Source organism: Somniosus microcephalus, unplaced genomic scaffold, assembly GCF_052327205.1.
Source record: "Somniosus microcephalus isolate GS21.2 unplaced genomic scaffold, FLI_Smic_1.0 unresolved_chr1, whole genome shotgun sequence".
Classification (NCBI taxonomy): Eukaryota; Metazoa; Chordata; class Chondrichthyes; order Squaliformes; family Somniosidae; genus Somniosus; species Somniosus microcephalus.
In genome coordinates, this window is record NW_028225179.1 from 52,880,102 (window position 1) to 52,900,614 (window position 20,513).

General features: G+C 44.6%; 1 protein-coding gene and 2 non-coding genes across 3 annotated transcripts in view; 1 reads left to right on the plus strand and 2 right to left on the minus strand.

Annotated features, from left to right (window-relative positions):
• Positions 1 to 20,513, plus strand: part of LOC147095103 (uncharacterized) — an 86,600-nt gene that overhangs the window by 14,979 nt on the left and 51,108 nt on the right. The window lies entirely within an intron of this gene.
• Positions 1,298 to 1,379, minus strand: trnas-gcu (transfer RNA serine (anticodon GCU)). The gene has a single exon. It is a non-coding gene; the product is annotated as a tRNA-Ser (tRNA).
• Positions 3,815 to 3,888, minus strand: trnat-agu (transfer RNA threonine (anticodon AGU)). Its single transcript has one exon. It is a non-coding gene; the product is annotated as a tRNA-Thr (tRNA).

Below are 20,513 nucleotides of genomic sequence, written 5' to 3' on the forward strand. Positions count from 1 at the left end.
CAGCATTTTCTGAATAATTTCATTTCCAGACTCTGCAGTATTTAGCATTGTCTTTTAGCCTTGCATTATCAGAAACAAGACTGTGACTGGACAATTGAAGCTCTAGATCCGGTACGCGTTGGTGGTTCAGGGGCAAACTTCGCGTCTGCATTGCGGGAAACACTGTTTCGACTTCCGGCCAATGCAAGTGTGAGCTTCGTACCAAAATACAACAGCAAACTGCTGCGGTTGCTGGAATTCGTACTAAAGTACTGCGGTTAACATTTTAAATTCAAGAAGTTTCATGAAACGCAGTACAAAAAAGACATTTGTTTCAAACTTTCCGTCATTCTGTTTTCAAGGAAAAGAGTAATAATTTGAGTTATGGAAGGTAAATCCATTCCAAACCTCAGGGAAACAGCTCCGAGCTTCCACAAGGAGGGAGACGCTGAGACCCGAGCGAGAAAGGAGAAGGATTGGGAGGAAGGATTTTGTTGAAGGCGGTTAGAGCCCGAAGCTGCGGTAATATTTTAGTGTTTGTGGTGGGTTTGCATGGTGTTTTGAATTCGGCACCCGTGGGACCATTTCAAAAGCCAGCTTCTCACATCGTTTCAGCGCTAGACAAAGCAGCACTGTCTAATATTCAGGGCAGAAGGTGTTTCAAGAAAATTGACGCTGATTGTAAGTTTATCCCAATTCAGGCGAGCTCATGGGTGCAGAAAGCAAAATGTAATGGTCCTGCATTGCCCAGAATCGAACACGGGTGTAAGACGTCCAATGAAACACAGAGACCGACCCTTTAACTTTACTCAGTTGGTTTGTTTTCAGTTGCTCCTGTGAAGATCTGGGATTTAGAAAGATAGGGTAAAAACGACGCAAAATCACATGTTTTTAATGGAAAGCATGTATGTTTTCTACAATGTCGATTGGCTGTAAGAAGCTGAGTTTTAACTAAAATCTAGTGGGGTTCGACCAACATTTGAAGCTGGGATCTATCGTAATTCAGCTGTGATATGCCTAAAGTGATAATTATACCCCTAGACCAACGAGCCGCCGACATATAAGCGGGAAATTCATTAAGTACTGGAATCTCAGATTCTGACGGTACTGAAGTAAACTGTCTCTGAGAGTGCTATCTAATTAGTCCCACTCTCCATAGACCTATAAAGTGTTTTCCCTTTAAAGTATATATTGGTAACTTGAGACATGACATAAGCTAAATTAGGCAGGCTTGGGAGCAAAAGGTGAATTTGGACATGACGGTAAAGGTGAATGTCAAAAGAACCGAAGGTGTCAAACATCAAACATTTAACATAAACGACGAGGATGGGATTCGAACCCACGCGTGCAGAGCACAATGGATTAGCAGTCCATCGCCTTAACCACTCGGCCACCTCGTCTGCTGTTAACCTTTTCGTTTACTACTTTTTGTATCCAAACAGAACTAATCTGCAAGAAATTCCACTTCACCATTTGTGCTGCCCGTGCACCCAGATCTACAATGTTGAAAATGTACAATCAGCTCTGTAAGCAAAAGGCCGCCCGTTAATTCAGGTGAGGGACTGTCAAAAATGGTCGGTTTGATGTCAAATTCAGAACAGAGAAGAAAAAGTTTGCCGTCGTCAAGAAGTTGTGGGGAGGATTGTGAGCAAATCCAGCGCAACACCTCATATAAAGGAATGGATTTAGCAAAAGATTGATATATTTTGAATTAAGCGAGAGGGTTTGCACCTGCGCAGGGAAACCCAATGCAACTTCGAACACAACACCTTAACAACTCGTACGATAGAAACATACTGCAGCTGCTGGAAATCCGAAATAACAACAGAAAATGCTGGAAAAACTCAGCAGGCCTGGCAACATCTGTGGAGAGAAATTAGAGTCGACGTTTAGGGTGAACACTTTTTTAAACTGGAAAGGAAATTAAATAGATCGAAGGCAGGGCTGCGATAGAACAAAAGGAGTAAAGAGACATTAAGAGGTATTCAAAACCAGACGAGATGGTAATAGGACAGTGGAGACAAAAGACGGCTCAGATTAGGTGTGAAGTGTATTGGCAGGATGAGAGACAGCTGCCATGTGGGAGAGAGAAAAAAAGGAAAGGGGGGGAAGGGAAAACCCAAAACAAAGGTGTGGAAAAAAATATAAGTAAAAATGTTAATAGGGGCCGAGGTTATGATCTGAAATTGTTGAACTCGATATTGAGTCCGGAAGGCTGCAAAGTGCCTAATCGGAAGATGAGGTGCTGTTCCTCGAGTTTACGTTGAGCTTCTGTGGAACAATGCAAGAGGCCAAGGACGGTGAGGTCCGAGTGGGAATGGAGCGGTGAATTAAAATGACAGGTGACCGGAAGCACGGGGTCACCCTTACAGACTGAACGGAGATCTTCTGCAAAGCAGTCACCCAATCTGCATTTGGTCTCCCCAATGTGGAGGAGACCGCATCATGAGCAGCGAATACAGTATACTAGATTGCAAGAAGTACAAGTAAATCGCTGTTTCACCTGGAAAGGGTGTTTGGGGCCCTGGACAGTGGGAAGGGGGTAGGTATAGGGGCAGGTGTTTCATCTCCTGCGCTTGCACGGGAAGGTGCCAGGCAAAGGGGAAGGTCTGTTGGGGGTGATAGAAGAGTGGACTAGAGTGTCTCGGAGGGAGCAGTCCCTACGGAATGCTGAAAGGGGAGGGGAGGGGAAGATGCGTTTGGTGGTGGGATCACTTTGGAGGTAGCGGAAATGGCGGAGGATGATCCGTCAAATGTGGAGGCTGGTGGGGTGAAAGGTGAGGACAAGGGGAACCCTATCATAGTTCCAGGAGGGAGGGTCAGGGGTGAGGGCAGAAGTGTGGGAGATAGAACGGACACGGTCGTCGCAGCTGAAATCGCATTCCTTTAAAAAAAGACTAACACACAGAGTGATCCGGGACTGTGAGCTCACCCATTTTAAATAGGCACAGAATGATCCGTGACTGACAACAATCCCGATTACGATTAGCAGCGAAATCAGACGCTTTATCCATTAGGCCAAGGAAATTCCATGTGCAATCCGGCTATTTTGCTTCTGAAGGCCGGCCCTGCTTTCGCAATGCTTGTCTGTTGAGCGGTTCCGCAGGTTTGAATGTATCGACTAGTTTCAAAGCAACAATTGAGATTGGTGCAAATGGGACATGTCCCCCCAGGAACGATTGTCGCAGAGCAAACTTAAGTTTGCTGAAGTTAAGTAGTTGAAAGTGAATGTTAGGTTAAGGTAATACCTCAGGAAAGTGGTAAAGAAATAGAAGGAGGAAAGAAAAGGAGGGCTATTGATTGTGGAAGGAAAAAAAAGCTGGGAGAAGAGGTGGGTTTGAAATATGGCGCATCAAGCTCAGGCATGTGAGAGTGCGGGGTTTTGAAGGAGGAAATAGGTTTTCACCGCCAACAAATAATATTTGTTTCATGTAGTAATGATTGATTTCTTGTTGCATTCTATCAGCAGGTGCCACAGAGAACAAAATATATAAAACAAGTTATAACATGACTGGGATTCCAACCGAGGTTGCTGCGGGTACAACATAGTGTACTGACCACTATATGATCACGGCGCCACACACCAGCTGCTGTTCTTCTGCTCTTTCCACAGCAAAGTAACGCACGTCACCGCTTAGAAAAGATGGATTTTTGGAGAAGGCCAAAATCAGCACCGCCAGAAATTATGACAGCGGTGGAATTCGACCCATGTCCCATAGCGACTATAGCCTTTATCCAGAGTGGGAATTAATGCAGCCGCGGTCACATTCATAAGGATTGTAGCCCTTTCACACGAGAATAAACTCACCCCTGGATAGTGATAAAGAAGAAAAAAAGGCCCCGCTGGGAGTCAAACCCAGGATCTCCTGTTTACTAGACAGGCGCTTTGACCAGCTAAGCCACAGAGCCAAATTAGGCCTCCGTCGCTCGCCTCCACTCACTGATATCTATCAGCTACCGGTCACTGACTGCTGGAGTCTGAGGCCGTTTTGCATTTAACCATCTCTCTTGTCCGCCTTGTGTCCCGATGCTGTCTGTATCTCTCACTGCGATTATCTCAGTGTCAATCTGTGAGTTGATTCTTAATGAATACCTGTGTTTGTGTCTTACATTAAATAAATGAAGAGATCAGAAAATTCTTCCTCTGACAGTGGGGAACTAATGAGCTAACGTTCATAACAAGATTTTGTTTGTTGTGATGCAGCAAATACAATATTCCATCTTGAATGATTTAGGTTCAATTATGTGCAAAAAGAAACGTTGACCCCAACGTGTTTCCAATCGGCGGCCTTTTAATTTGACGTCACAAACGCCACCATTGCACCTCAAGGTGATTCATAACTAACAAACAGAGAAGTCAAGCAGTGAAAGGGTATTTGTAGAAAGGGTTGTGAGACAGTGGAATGCACTGGCCCAGAGCAGCAGATTTAAAACAAGGTATAAACACCGGCAGGGTGTGGGAGGAAGGGGAGAGAGAGGCAAGAGAGACACAGGTAAAAGATCACGTTGGAAGTCACTGGCCCCGAATCTGCTTTAAATCCCCCCACTATATTTAAACACATTTAATGTCATATTCATACATTGATGCCTTTGAGCAATATATAATTTGTAACGAGGTCGCTGGTCTAAAATAACTGCTTTATATATTTGATCCCCCTCCCCCCGCTGTGTTTAGGCTCTACCCTGAATACTTATCTCCAACCTAGAATCTGCTTATAATCTAGAGACAAGGTCTCAGCAGCCGGCGGGCAGGGAGCAGAGGCTGAGACTGATCTGTGTCATGTGGGAGCAGAACACAATATTCCTGCTGTTTATTTTCATTATCCTGCACAATTTTAGAGACTGTTCTCAACATCTTACACTCCTCTTAAATATCGGAGGGTTTAGTTTATTGTAATGATGATCGCTGCGGCTCTTTTCAATTTTATGAATTCGTAGCAAATTACATATCTCCAAACCAGTGAAATCGTCATTGCCGAGATTAAACACTCAGAGCAGGGTCAGCGGCTCTTTGGTCCAGGGCTGTGATTCTCGCTTAGGGAATTTATATCAATTAATGCGAGACTTTTTAATAGAACCAGTTTCCTCGGCCTGGAGACATTCCACAAGTCTTCAAATAACAACTGCCAGAAAATCAGTGCAGACCTGTGTTCAGTATATCGCAAGAAAACGGCAATTTTATTAATAAAAACGGGAATTCAGTCACAGATGTGCCGAAACTGTGAGGTAAAATATGTGAATCCATTTTTTTCCAGAAGCCTGCTCCACATTTTCCACATTGTCAACCTGGAAGCACGGACAGGACATGCGGTAAAGGGACTTTATTAAAGGTTGTTTCTACCGTTTGGAAACAGAAATACTGAAATATAAGGGATTTCTGGATGATTCCTTTTGGATAATAAAGGTAGATCGCGGTTAGTGAGAGGTTAAGGCGAGGGATTGCTAATCTAGTTGGGAGATACGTGGCCTGAAAATGTTCAGTCCCCAAGTTAGACAATCTTTTCTCTCCCTGTTTGGTAAAAATTCTCCCACTTTCTCAAACTAATATTTCACCCAGCTGTAATGGAATGAAGATCGAATCGAGATCTCCTTCCTCCCTTCCGTCCCTCAATCTTACATTTCCTTCCAACTTGTTCACAGTTTCCTGCCTCACTGGACAATGAGCCTGATTCTGATGTTAACTCTATGATCGATATCTTATCAGATCCAGTCCTAACCTCGTCTTTTTGCAGAGTTATTAAAAGCTGTTTGATTGAAAGCTCTCCAACATGTTATAAAACCGACCATTTAAAGGCTGTGAGATATAACAAGCGTTTTAATGGTGAGGGGAATCTTTAGAGGAAGAGAACATCTCCTGCAGCAATATAAACTGAGTCAGTGCCCAGCTCTGCTGTTCGGGGCAATCCTCGCCTCCTCCTGTTTCATTTTCACATCGATGGGAGAAGCTGACAGCGAACTCCAATCTACACGGGCTTTACACCACTTGAAAGATTAACGGGAAAAGCTGGAAAAAAAGTTTTAACTTTATCCTTTGAAAATGAATTTAATTTCAAACTTTTTATCGACCTTAGCACGGTGGCATAGTGGTTAGCACTGTTGCCTCACAGCGCCAGGGACCCGGGTTCGAATCCGGCCTCGGGTGACTGTCTGTGTGGAGTTTGCACATTCTCCCCGTGTTTGCGTGGGTTTTCTCCGGGTGCTCCGGTTTCCTCCCACAGTCCAAAGATGTGCGGGGTTAGGTTGATTGGCCATGATAAAAATTGACCCTTAGTGTTAGGGGGATTAAATACGTGGGGTTACGGGGATAGGGTAGGATATGTAGGGGTTACGGGGATCGGGTGGGATATGTGTCGGTGCAGGCTCGATGGGCCGAAATGGCCTCTATCTGTACTGTGAGGTTTCTGTGATTTCTGTGACCAGCGCAGTTTTCTGATTGGCACCAAGTCTGTACATTTTACTTCTGTTTAACTTTATTCTGCTCCCGCACTTCATAAAGAACACAGCGTCCCGCGCCACTGGCATTCAAAGACCTTTCAATTATGGCCAACCTCCTGTAATCGCTGCTGTCACCCACTAGCGCTCTTTTCACTTATCCTTTATTTGTTTAAATCGCACACTTCAACAGACCTGTTAAGATTAAGGCGGAACGCTTTTGATCTTACTGCACCGCACCGCACCAGCGGGCCAATATTTCACACTTAAACCCTCGATCGCAGCGAGGCAGCACTGCCCGTCACTCATGCACCTCAACAGTTTTGGGAAAAGCGCCAACCAGCATGAAAAAAAAACCCAGTTCTTCAGTTAATAGGCACTCTATCACAAGATTCCCCAAGGAAATTTCGTGAACAATCGGGTCCCTGTCCTTCCAAAGGCCCCGCTTTCGCAGAACTTGTCTGTCGAGCAGTCCCACAGATTTAAATGTATTGACTAGTTTCAAGGTACAAATGTGCATTGGTGCGAATGGGACATGTGCCCTCAGGAACAGCGGTGGCAGCAGAGAAAATTTAACGTCATAAGTAAAGGAAAGACTTACATTTATATAGCACCTTTCACGACCACCGGACGTCTCAAAGCGCTTTACAGCCAATGAAGTACTTTTGGAGTGTCGTCACTGTTGCAATGTGGGAAACGCCGCAGCCATATTGTGCACAGCAAGCTCCCACAAACAGCATTGTGATAATGACCAGATAATCTGTTTTTGTTATGTTGATTGAGGCATAAATATTGGACAGGACACCGGGAATAACTCCCCTGCTCTTACTTCGAAATAGTGCCATGGGATCTTTTACATCCACCAGAGAGAGCAGGCGGGGCCTCGATTTAACGTCACATCCAAAATACGGCACCTCCGACAGTGCAGCACTCGCTCAGTACTGCACTGGAGGGGCAGCCTGGATTTATATACTCTAGTCCCTGAAGGAGGAATCTGAACCCATGGCCACCTGCCTCAGAGGCCAGTGTGCTACCCACTGAGCCACAGCTGACACTAAGTAGGTAAAAGTGAATGTCAGATTAAGGGAAAACCGCAGGAAATTGACAATGAAATGAAAGGAGGAAAGTGAAAAAGGGCTAATGGTTGTGGAAGGAAGAAACAGCTGGAAGAGGCGAGTGTGAATTATGGAGAATAAAGCACAGGTATATGAGAGTGTGGGGTTTTGAAGGAATAAATAGGTTTCACCACAAACAAGAGAGATTTCTTCTTTTAATAAATAATGATGATTCTCTGAGTTTTATTAGCAGGTGCTGTAAGGGACAGAAGATGTAAAGCAAGTTGTGCCGTGACTCGGATTCCAACCGAGGTTGCTGCAAACACAACGCAGAGTACTGACCACTATACGATCATGGTGCCACAGATTATGCTTCTACCAATTACTTTAATCCATGCCCCTGGTTATTGATCCTTCTGCTATGAGAAATAGGTCATTCCTATCCACTCTATCTCGGCCCCTCAAAACTTTATACCCTCAATTAAGTCTCCCATCAGCCCCCTCTGTTCCAAAAAATCAACTCCGCCTATCCAATATTTCTGTCAGGGTTGCTGTCACGGGTCCATGTAGACACGGGGCCGTGCTGTCCGGGCGAGGCTGGTTCTGGGCCCAAGTGCAGACAGACGAGGCAAGAAGCAGATATGCAGTCTCAAATAACAGTACTTTACTAGAATCACACAGGTAAAGCGTTACAAAACATAGGAATTCAAGACAAGCTACCACATAGGTAAATGGCTAGTCAAGATAGGAACTTAAGACAAGCTACCATGAGGCAACCGGCTTGTCAAGACTGAGCTCAAGACAAGCTACCGCAGGGCAACCGGCTTGTCAAGATAAGAACTCAAGACAAGCTACCATGAGGCAACCGGCTTGTCCAAACTGAGCTCAAGACAAGCTACCACAGGGCAACCGGCTTGTCCAAAACTGAGCACCTTATCAAGACTGAGCAACTTGTTAGCACCTTGTCAAGACTTAGTACAAAGGGAAAAACCACAGAACTCAAATACAAGCAGAACATAACACAGATAAACAGTTATAGACATAGGAGCTCAAGACAAGCAACCAATAAGGCAACCGGCTTGTCAAGGCAAGCTACCACAGGGCAACAGGCTTGTCGAGACTGAGCACCTTGTCAAGACTGACTCCCTTGTCAGGACTGAGCCCAGAGGGAAGAAACCACAGAACTTAAATACAAGCAAAAACAGGTGAAACCAATAAACCAGATGAAAGGCAGTTAAGTAATAAACAGGAGAAACAAGTAACAATTAACAAAGGGAAACCAACCAGTGAAGGTGCCATCTAGGGGTTACTGAAGGAGCTAACTGACACCCTCACAATTTCCACATTGGCAAAAGAACCAGAGGGGAGATGGGGGGATTTTGTTTTACATTGCGAGTTGTTATGATCTGCAATGCTCTGCCTGAAAAGGTGGTGGAAGCAGATTCAATAGTTATTTTGAAAAGGGAATTGGATAAATGCTTGAAGAGGAAATGTTTGCAGGGTATGTTGGGAAAGAGCTGGGACTAATTGGATAGCGCTTTCAATAGCACGATGGGCCAAATGGCCTCCTTCTGTGCTGTATGATTCAATGTTTCTGTGAAAGGTTTTATGAAAGTATTCATGCGAATGAGGCGGAACAGTTGCCCGCTCCACTGTCCCGTTTTATTTTTGTGCATTTGTAGCTGTGCTATTTCAACCTAATTGAAACGATTCAGAATTTGCTACCCAGGAAGCTCGAAGCTAAACACTACTGATGGCGCGGTGGCCAAGTGGTAAGGCGTCAGTCTTGTATACCGAAGATTCATGGGTTTGACCACTGTCCGTTCCTGGAGAAGTTTCATCACCTTTAATGTGACATTTTTTTAACTTTTCTCCTGATGAACTCTATCAAAATCGTTCATAATTTTCAATATTACTATCAAATCTCTTCTTGGCAGTCTCTGCTCTAAAGAGAAAACTCCCAGCTTCTCCAGTCTCTTCACATAAATGAAGTCCCTCACCCCTGGTACCATTCTAGTAAATCTATTCTGCACTCTCTCCAAGGCCTTGACTTTCTTCCTAAAGCGTGGTGCCCAGAATAGAAGACAATACTCCTTATGAGGCCTGACCAGTGTTTTTAAAGTTTTAGCATAACTTCCTTGCTTTTGAACTCTATTAATAAAGCCAAGGATACCACGTGCTTTTTAACAGCCTTCTCAACCCGTCCTGACTGCTTCACAGATCTGTGTACGCACACCCCATGTCTCCCTGTTCTTACGTCCACTTTCAAATTGTACCATTTAGAGGCGGTTAATGAAATGCAGGGGAGAGTTTTCTGACCAGTTTTGTGGCCAGTGATCTCCAGAGGGAGCCGATTAAAGTCAATAATTGTTCACGTTAAATTTGTACCATTTAATTCATTTTGCCTCTCCTCATTCTTCCTACCAAAATATATCACTTCACACTTCTCTGCGTTAAATTTCATCTGGCACGTGTCTGCCCATTTAACGAGTCTGTATATGTCCTCCTGTAGTCTGTTACTATGGTCTTCACTGTTTACTACATTGCCGTCTTTCGTATTATTTGCAAAATTTGAAATGATGCCCTCTATACCCAAGTTCATTAATCTTCATCAAAAAGAGCAGCGGTCCTACTTTCGACCCCTGGGGAACACCACTCTAAACTTCCTTCCAGTCTGAGCATCTAAAACCTCTCCCTGCAAAAACTTCCTGACCTGTGGAGCAATTCAAATAGACAGAGTGAGAAGCGAAAGCAGAGAAATTTCAAAACCAAGATCGATAGATTGTTGTTAGGCAAGATTATTAAAGGTTACGGCAACAATGGAGTTAAGATACAGATCAGCCATGACCGAATTGAATGGCGGAACATGTCCGAGGGGCTGAATGGTCTACTCCTGTTCATGTGTACAGAGATCCACACACGCAAATCCAAACACAGCTGCACACGCATGCAGAGCAGGATAGATAGAGAAACAGAGATGGAGAGACAGGCACACAGACAGGGAATGAATCTGAGTCTGATAGAAAGAGAGTGACAGAGAGAGAGCAAGGCAGCAGGGAGAGAAACAGAATACGAGGCAGAAATAGGGACAGGGGGAGAGACAGAGAAGGAGGAACAGACAGAGAGTTACACAGAGAGGAAGAAACAAAGAAACAGGTGCAGAGATAGCGAGTCATTGGAGTGCACAGCACCTCAAATAGAACATCATAAGATGTTAGAAATAACTACGAATGAAGGTGCCATTATTCATCGCTTCAACATTGTGCGCGTCTGCCTCTCTCTCCAGGCTTCCCATCTAAGGAGGAGACCTTACAGGGAGCCTGTGGTCCCAGTGATTCCCCATAGTTACTCACCCCGGGACAGGCTGCGATTACATGTCGCTGTTCAGTTATAAAGAAGGAGGGACACCATCTGATAGAGATTCAGACAGAGAAAGAGAGAGAAAGAAACAGACAGAGACAGCGAGAGAGAGGGAGAGAGAAATAGAGAGAGAGGAATAGAGAGAGAGAGAGAGAGAGAGCGAGAGAGAGGGAGAGAGAAATAGAAAAAGAGAAATAGAGAGAGCGGGAGAGAGAGAGAGAGGGGGAAACAGAGGAAGAAGCTGTTGCGAATTGGCTGTAGTTTCCCAAGTCCAGGGCGGGAACACCAAGTTCTAACACAATTGGCGGCAAAGCGCTTTGGGTCATTCTGAAGTTGGGAAAAGCGATAAAATACATGTCCTTCTGTTGATCATCTTTACAAACTGCTGGGGATAACAATTAAATAGATTGACAAGGATGTCTATATCTTTCTCCTGGTCTGTCCCTCTCGCTCTCTCTCTCTCTCTCTGTCTCTCCCTTTTCCTCCTTCCCTCTCTCTGCCTCTCTGTTTGTCCCTATCGCTCCCTCTCTCTCTCTCACTCTCTCTCATGCACGCAGAATAGCGAATCACAGGGTCAAAGAAGGAAACAGATTTGTGTCTCTGTCCTGTTTCAAAACCACAAAATGAAAGAATCCCACGATGACGGCTCGGGCAGAATGTTTCTGCGGGGAGCTTGACCTCCACCAGAGGTGGCAAGAGACAAGGATGCGAGGCTATTAAGAGGCTTCGTGAAAATAATTGCATTAAAATCTGGAGCCTAAAGCAGGTGTGGATCTATGAATCTTTCAGACACTTTATATCGAATGTACAGCACAGGAAAAGGCCATTCGGCACAACTGGTCTCTGCCGGCATTTATGCTGCACTCGAGCCTACTCCCAGCCCACATCATCTAACTTTCAGCATATCCTTCTATTGCTGTCTCCCTCATGTACTTACCTAACTCCCCCTGAAATGCGTCAATGCTATTTACTTCAACTATTCCTTATGGTAGCGCGTACTTTGAATAAATAACTATCTCCTGAACTCCCTCCTGGGTTTATTAGTGACTATCTTATATTGATGACTTCTAGCTTTACTTAGTGTGACACAAGAGCTTTCCAATCCCCGCCAGCGCCTGGAGACCAGGAAATCCGTCAGGAGCAGCATTCACCACCAGGGCTGAAATCTTGCTCGGTTTAAACGCCTGTTGTCAGCGGATTGCAGCACATCCAATGGTGAAAATGAGCAATAATATCTGGAAACAGATAACAGGTCAGTGTGTTACAGAGCGGAACGGACAGTAACCTAACTATCTTAATTATATCACATCTTTATATTCTATACCCAACGGAATACAAGCCTAGTCTGTGTCGCTGTTCTTGATAATCTAACCCGTTTAGCCCAGGTATCATTCTGGTCAATCTGCGTTGCACCCGCTACAAGGCCAATATATAATTCCTGAGGTGCGGTACCCGGAACTGGATGCAGTACTCCAGATGTGGTCTAAGCAGAACTTTATACAACATATGAACATAGGAACAGGAGTGGGCCATTTAGCCCCTCCAGCCTGTTCCGCCATTCATTGGGAGCATGGCTGATCTGCGACCTAACTCCATATACCCACCTTTGGCCCATATCCCTTAATACCATTGGTGAACAAACATCTATCAATCTCAGATATAAAATTAACATTTGATCCAGCATCAATTGTCATTTGTGGAAGAGAGTTCCAAACTTCTACCACCCATTGCGTGTAGAAGTGTTTCCTAATTTCACTCCTGAAAGACCTGGCTCTAATTTTTAGAATATACCCCCTAGTCCTAGACTGCCCAAGCAGTGGAAATAGTTTCTCTCTATCTCTACTATCTGTTCCCCTTAATATCTTGAAAACTTCGATCAAATCTCGCCTTAACCGTTAAATTATCTGGAATACATCCGTAATTCTTGTAATCTCTCCTCCTAATTTAACCCTTGCAGTCCGGTTTTCATTCAGGTAAACCTACACTGCGCTCCCTCCAAGGCCAATATATGTGTAGCTTTCAAAAGCTCTTATAATAATATGTCCGTGACGACACAAACCACTCTGGGTACAGGTATATTGTGTACAATAAAACAGGATTATTAAGCAGTAAACTTCCAGTACAAAGAAGTATACTTAACAAGATGATAGTCACAGTCTGTTCGTTGAACCCTGGTGTTCCTTCCGAGTGACTGTGGCGCGGTCTCCTGGTGTATCTTGCTGTTTTCTGTTGACTGAAGCTCGCTTCTTTGGGTTCTTGCTGTTTTCTGTTGAATGAAGCTGCTACAAATCTCCGATTACGCGGTGCACGCTACTTTCTGTGTTCAAAACCTGTATCTTTATACCCTTTTTCCTTTCGTTTTGCCTACGGGGGAGTAATTAACCCTCTGACACCTGATAAAAGTATTGCTTCCCTCGTTTGCCATCGTATGACCTTGTTAATCCCACTAGGTCTCTTTCTGTGCACAAAAAAGTACCCTTCACTATTCACAGAACATTTCTTAAAATGTTTTCTAAACAGTCTGTCCATCCTATAGCTGTACCAATGAAGGATATCTCCAACTTCTATCTCTTTCTCTAGTTCTTGTTTGTTTAAGCATAATATTTCTGAAATCCTCTTCCCCACCAGCCTCCATAAACTTAGCACTACATTCCGTTACTTCAGTAATTGAAAACACAGCAGTTTCAGTCAGGTTGGCATAATTTCCCATCCTGCTTTTCTCTCAGCCATTCGTCATGTTATACAGGCATGTAGGCTTTTAACATTCAATTTCACATATTAAACTTCTTAATAATGTTTACTAAAACCTACAGGTACACCCTATCCTACATATGGTTACTGAGGTGTGGTATCTCAGAACTGCTCACAGTGCGCTAGGTGTGGTCTAAAACCTCACCCAATCGACCCGGCCAAGTCCTGCTCACTTGCTTGTGAGAGCTGCCCCACAGAGTAGTCAAGTAACAACCTGACATAGTCATACTCAAGGAGCCCTTCTCAAAGAATCACACCTTTCAGCCAACGTCCCAGACTTCTCCGTCACCATCCCTGGGTATGTCCTGTCCCACCGGCAGGACAGACCCACCAGAGATGGGGGTCACATGTCCCATTCGTACCAATAGTCATTGGTGCAAGAATCCAGTCGATACATTTAGACCTGCATGACTGCAAATTCTCCAATCACTGACCCTGCACCATGTGTTTCACCTCCGCAATCATTATTGCGCTGGTTTTGTGATATTCAATTAGTCGTGTGACCACAAGTCTAAAAGAATCGCATCAGTCATTAAAATAATGTTACACCTCTGATATTTAACTGTAATAGAAGATGTTGAGAACAGTACGAGTACGCTGCAGGATAATGAATATAAACAGCAGGAATATTGCAATAAACGTAGAAAATGTTGGAAACACTCAGCAGGTCAGGCAGCATCTGTGGAGAGAGACACAGAGTTATCATTGCAGATCGATGAGCTTTCATCAGAACTGGAACAAGTTAGAAATGTAACAGGTTTTAAGCAAATAAAATGGCAGGCAAAGGGGGAGCGGAGGAAAGAACAAGGGGAAGGACTGTGATAGGGTGGAAGGCTGGAAAGATTAAATGACAAAAGTGGTGATGGTGCAAGGCTATCGGGGTGGTATTGGGAGAAGCAAAGAAACAAAAGATGGATCCAGAGGAGGTGTAAATGGCAACAGCAGAGTCATTACCAACAGCTGCTGGCCACAAAATGGGAACAGTGGATATGAACTGAAATTGATGAACTGAAATTGATGAACTGAAATTGATGAGCTGAAATTGAGTCCGGATGAAAAGACGAGGTGCTGTTCCTCGAGCTTCCATTGAGCTTTATTAAAACAGTGTAGGAGGCCGAGGACAGAAGCTCAGAGTCACGCTTGTGGTCTGGATGAAGGTGTTCCACAAAGTGATCACCCAATCTGCGATTGGTCACCCGAATGTAGAGAAGACCCACGGCGTGAGCAGCGAATACACTTTACAACATTGAAAGAAGTACAAGGACTTCGCTGTTGCAGCTGGAGTGAGTGTTTCAGGCCCTGGACGGTGGGAAGGGAGGAGGTCAAAGGGCAGGTGCTACATCTCCTGCACTTGCACGGGAAGGTGCCGTGTGAAGAATCAGCCTCCGCATCTGCTCCCTGTTCATCGGCTGCTGAAAACTTGTCTCCAGATTATAAACTGATTCTAGGTTAGAGATAAACATTCAGGGTAGAGCCTAAACACAGCGGTTGGCATAAATATATCTAACCAGAGGCAGCGTTAAATCTCCTGTATTGCTCAAATGCTTCAATATATCAATATGACAATAAATGTGTTCAAATACAGTGGGGGATTTAAAGCTGATTCAGGGCCAGTGGTTTCCAATGTGATCTTACATGTGGCTCTCTTGCCTCTCTCTCCCCTTCCTCCCACACGCTGCCGGTTTTATACTCTGTTTGAAATCTGCTGCTCTGGGCCAGTGCATTCCACAGTCTCACAACCCTTTCTGCAAATACAGTTTCACTGCTTGAATTCTAAGCCTATTGGTTCCGGGTATAGAAGATAAAAAGAAAAAGGTCTTGCATTTATATAGGATGTCCCAAAACAGCTTTACGGTCAATGAAGTACTTTTGAAGTGTAGTCACTGTTGTAATGAAGGAAACGCGGCAACCAATTTGCGCACAGCAAGATCCCACAAACAGATATGAACAGATATCCTGTTTAATGATGTTGACTGAGGGATAAACATTAGCCAGGACAACGGGGATAATTACCTTGCTCTTTGTCGAAATAGTGTTTCCTGTCCACCTGAGAGGCCAGACAGGGCCTCGGTTTTTCATCTCATCCAAAAGACGGCACCTCCGATAGTGCAGCGCTCCCTCAGTATTGCACTGAACTGTCAGCCTAGATTTTTGTGCTCAAGCCTTGGAATAGTTCGTAGATTTCAGGAGACGGGAGGAATCTCCCCCAAGCTCCACCTTAAACTCTGCACAGTCGCAGGACTTGAACCATAAAACCTTCATTTTCTTTGTGTAGTGTATGTGCCTTTAAGAGCCCCCTGTGTGCTGTAATGCTGGTAATGGCCACTCGGGCTATATAAGCCTGTATATTGTGTTGAATCAGTTAGTTCCCCTCCAGACTTTGTTCAGTAAACACCTGTGAAATCAACTCCTGTCTTCAGTGTCTCTATTAACACACGGACACAACAGTGGCAACGAGTTGGAAATGGACTTCCCTGCAATTCGGCAGCACCTCAAGGACATCGATTCCTTTGGCGTCCAAAGTCGAAGAAAAGCAAGAAAAAGAAAAAGCTGTGGTTTCACCAGCTAGCCGAGCTGGTGGCAGGTACTGCAATAATCCTTCCTGGGCATCGGGCTGGGGCTCCAGCGGCTGGCTCTGCGGCTAGGCCAAGCAGCGAAGGTGGAGGCAAGCAGTAACAGACGGGGAGGGAGCACTCGGGAGACGGCCGGTGCTGCAAGCAGGTCGGCGTTCAGACCTAGCAGAGAGAGTCCAGCGGGAACGAGTCTCCACCTGTAAATAAATAAATAAAAAGAAGGGAAACCCGCGGAAAACAGCGTTGTCATCGGCAGCAGCGGCGGGGAAGCACGGGAAGCACCATTTTTTTCCAGGATGCCTAAGTCTGGCAATATTGATGCTTTTGTTAACGATATAGAGGATTGGACCACATATGTGGAAAGAGTGGAGGTATATTGCACTGCAAATGGAATAGAAAATGAAAAAAAAGCATCAGTACTTCTAAATCTAATGGGCGCAAAGACATACGGGTTGTTACAAAACTTAATCACTCCAGCCAAACCAAAGGACAAGAATTTTAAAGAAATTGTTGATACCCTACAGGAGCACTTAAACCCAACACCGCTGCTGATAGCGGAACGATTCAAATTTTTCAAGAGGAATCAACACAAGAATGAAAATAACGCTGATTACCTCACCGAATTAAGAAAGCTATCAAAGCACTGCCAATTCGGGGCAGGACTAGCAGATTATCTTCGAGACAAATTCGTCTGCAGTCTCCTAAGTGAAGGAACACAGAAAAGGCTGCTTTCTGAGAAAGATTTAACACTGGACAAGGCTTTCAGTATGGCTGTATCATACGAAGCAGTCACAAGAGGAGCTGCAGAGATACAACAGAAGACACAGGACTTCGGCACCCATGAAATGACACAGGGTTTTAAGAGATGTTATCGCTGCGGCAGATCCACCCATGACCAGAAGGACTGCTGGTTCAAGGACAAAGCATGCAGGCAATGCAGAAAGATTGGACACATTGCACGGGTATGCCGATCTGGACAAAAAAAATCCACGGACAGGAAAAAAAAAATCAATAAAGAAAAGTACAGAAAGGTACAAATGATGACGGACAGTAGCTTCGAAGACCAGAAGAGCGATAGCGACTCTGAAAACAAGAGACTAAGCTGTCTCAAATTACATAATGTAATTGCCAAAGAAGATTACCAGACCATTTGGGTTACCCTCACGATAGCAGGGTCCCCAGTTAAAATGGAGCTAGATACAGGATCAGCTCTGACCATCATAAATCGACGGGATTACGAGCGGATATTTCCGCATATACCTTTAAAAGACACATCCATTATCTTGAAAACATATACGGGGCAGAAAGTATACCCCAAAGGAAAAATAAGGGTGCCTGTTGTATACAACGGCAAGGAAATACAAGAGTTGAATTTATACATTCTGCAAGATGGTGGTCCACCGCTGTTGGGACGTGAATGGATCAGGAAAATACGTTTAGACTGGCACTCCATTCAGGCACTGACGGTGACCAGAAAGGAAAAAAATGATGATGACGTCATACCTGAACGATTAAAAGACATCTTGGCCAACGCCAAAGAAGTGTTTCAAGAGAAACTAGGAACCTTGAAAGGCATCACCGCCTCAATAAAAGTGGAAGATGCGGCAATTCCCAAGTTTTTTAAGGCAAGACCGGTGCCATACACAATTCGTCCAGCAGTCGAGGCAGAGCTGGAGAATTTGGAAAAGGCAGGCGCATTATCTGAAATAGATTGGAGCGAGTGGGCAACACCCATCATCCCAGTCATGAAGAAAACATTGAATAATGATAAATCTGAAGAACAGAGAAAAATCCGCATCTGTGGAGACTTCAAGGTGACTGTAAACCCGGTCCTTCACATGGTACAGTATCCTCTTCCGAGGGTAGAAGATATTTTTGCCTCACTATCCGGAGGGAAACGTTTCACCAAAATTGACTTGGCACAGGCATATCTACAGATGGAGGTTGAAGAGGCCTCTAAAAAGTATCTCACGATAAATACACACAAAGGCCTGTACCAGTACATTCAACTGGTTTTCGGAGTAGCATCCGCTCCAGCTATCTGGCAAAGAGCTATGGAGCAAGTCCTCCAAGGGATTCCGGGGACTCAATGCTACCTAGATGACATCCTTGTAACAGGAAAGAACGACAACGAGCACCTTGCCAATTTGGAGCAGGTGCTCACTAGGCTGAGAGAACGGGGCCTACGAGCAAATCGACCCAAGTGCGAATTTTTCCAGAATCAAATATCATATTGTGGCCACATAATTAATAAGGAACGGTTGCATAAGTCACCTGAAAAAGTTGAAGCAGTCATAAAAGCCCCAGCATCTGAAAATGTTTCACAATTAAGGTCGTTCCTGCAATTAATAAATTATTATCATAAATTTTTACCGAACTTATCAACTCTTCTGCACCCTCTTAATGAACTGCTACAAACAGGAGTAATTTGGAAATGGAGCGAAGACTGTAAACGTGCCTTCCATAAATGCAAAGACTTAATCACATCCAAAGAAGTTTTGGCTCATTACAACCCATCACTGCCAACCAGACTGGCGTGCGATGCATCCCCTTATGGCGTAGGAGCAGTATTATCGCATAAATTCCCTGATGGCTCGGAATGGCCGATAGCTTTTGCATCACGCTCATTGAACTCAGCTGAGCGTAACTATGCCCAAATCGACAGGGAAGCACTCAGCCTGGTATGGGGAGTGAAGAAATTCAACCATTACCTGCACAGACAAAAATTTACCTTGTTGACTGACCATCAACCCCTCATCTCCATATTCAACCCTAAAAAGGGTGTTCACATTATGACAGCGCAAAGGCTACAGAGGTGGTCCCTTTTTCTAGGGGCACACCAATATAACATAGAATACAAAGGATCAAAACAGCATGGGAATGCTGATGGTTTAGCGTGCCTACCGTTGCCAATGGTAGAAGAAGCACCTACCGTAGGCCCAGTGGAGATTTTCCACTCTACCATAGTGGACTGTCTACCAGTAACAAATTCTGCCATTGAAAGGGAAACTAGAAATGACCCGACTCTCTCACGAGTCTACGATTTAACAGTGAAGGGATGGCCAGTACATGGCGAACGACTGTTGCCAGCATTCTCGCAAAGAAGAGAACAGTTGTCAGTGTGCCGAGGAACCTTGATGTGTGGATCCAGAGTGGTGATTCCACCCAAACTCTAGGATAAACTTCTAAAGGAGCTTCACGAGGGGCATCTGGGTGGAGTGAAAATGAAGAACCTAGCCAGGGCATTTGTATGGTGGCCAGGTGTCGATGGAGACAGCGAAGAAATGACCAAGAGCTGCCTAGGATGCCAGAAGGTCCAAAACGCTCCACCACAAGCCCCTCTACATCCATGGGACTGGCCCTCATCTCCCTGGCAAAGGGTACACATCGACTTTGCTGGTCCATTTATGGACTCAATGTTCTTAATCGTGGTTGATGCACACTTCAAGTGGCCGGCGGTAATAAAGATGTCCTCCACCACCACGGAAAAAACCATCACAGTATTAAGGACCATATTTGCCAGGAATGGGCTGCCTGAACAGATCTGTTCTGATAATGGACCGCAATTTGTGTCTGAAGAATTCAGGAAGTTCTTAAAAAACAATGGGGTTAAGCACTACACGTCCGCCCCATACCATCCCGCCACCAATGGATTGGCTGAAAGGTTTGTCCAGACCTTCAAGAAGGCCATAAAGGCCATGGGTGATGAAGACATAAAACTTCAGCATAAGGTGGATAACTTCTTGTTTGCATACAGGAATGCAACACATATGGTTACAAACCAAACTCGCGCCATGATGTTCTTCAATAGAAGCCTAAGATGCCGGCTGGATTTGATCAAGCCAAACATCAGAAGGGACGTGGAGAACCAGCAATTTCAAGGCATGAATGAAAGGCCAACTAGAACCTTCCAGATAGGTCAACAAGTTTTGGCCCGGAACTACCGTACCGAGAAATGGCAGCCTGGAACTATCTGCACATGACTAGGACCACTGATGTATACCGTGGACATTGGAGAAAGCATAATAAGGCGCCATGCTGACCAAATCATAGAGTCATCCGAAAAGGGACAACCTACACCACAACTCTATACGCCTAATGATGAAGTAGAGATACCCATAGTATCTACCTCTGATCCGGTGATACTGGAACCCGATGAACCCGACACTGGCATTCAAGCCGAATCAGCCTTGCCAAAAGAACCTACTACACCACCAGAAACTACTACACCACCGAGGCATTATCCGGACCAAGCCAGGAAGCCTCCAGAGAGACTAACTTATAATTGATTAACTACTGCAATGTGTAGATTATTTTTCTTGTAACATGTAATTAATGATTACTTAAAATATTATGTACTGGT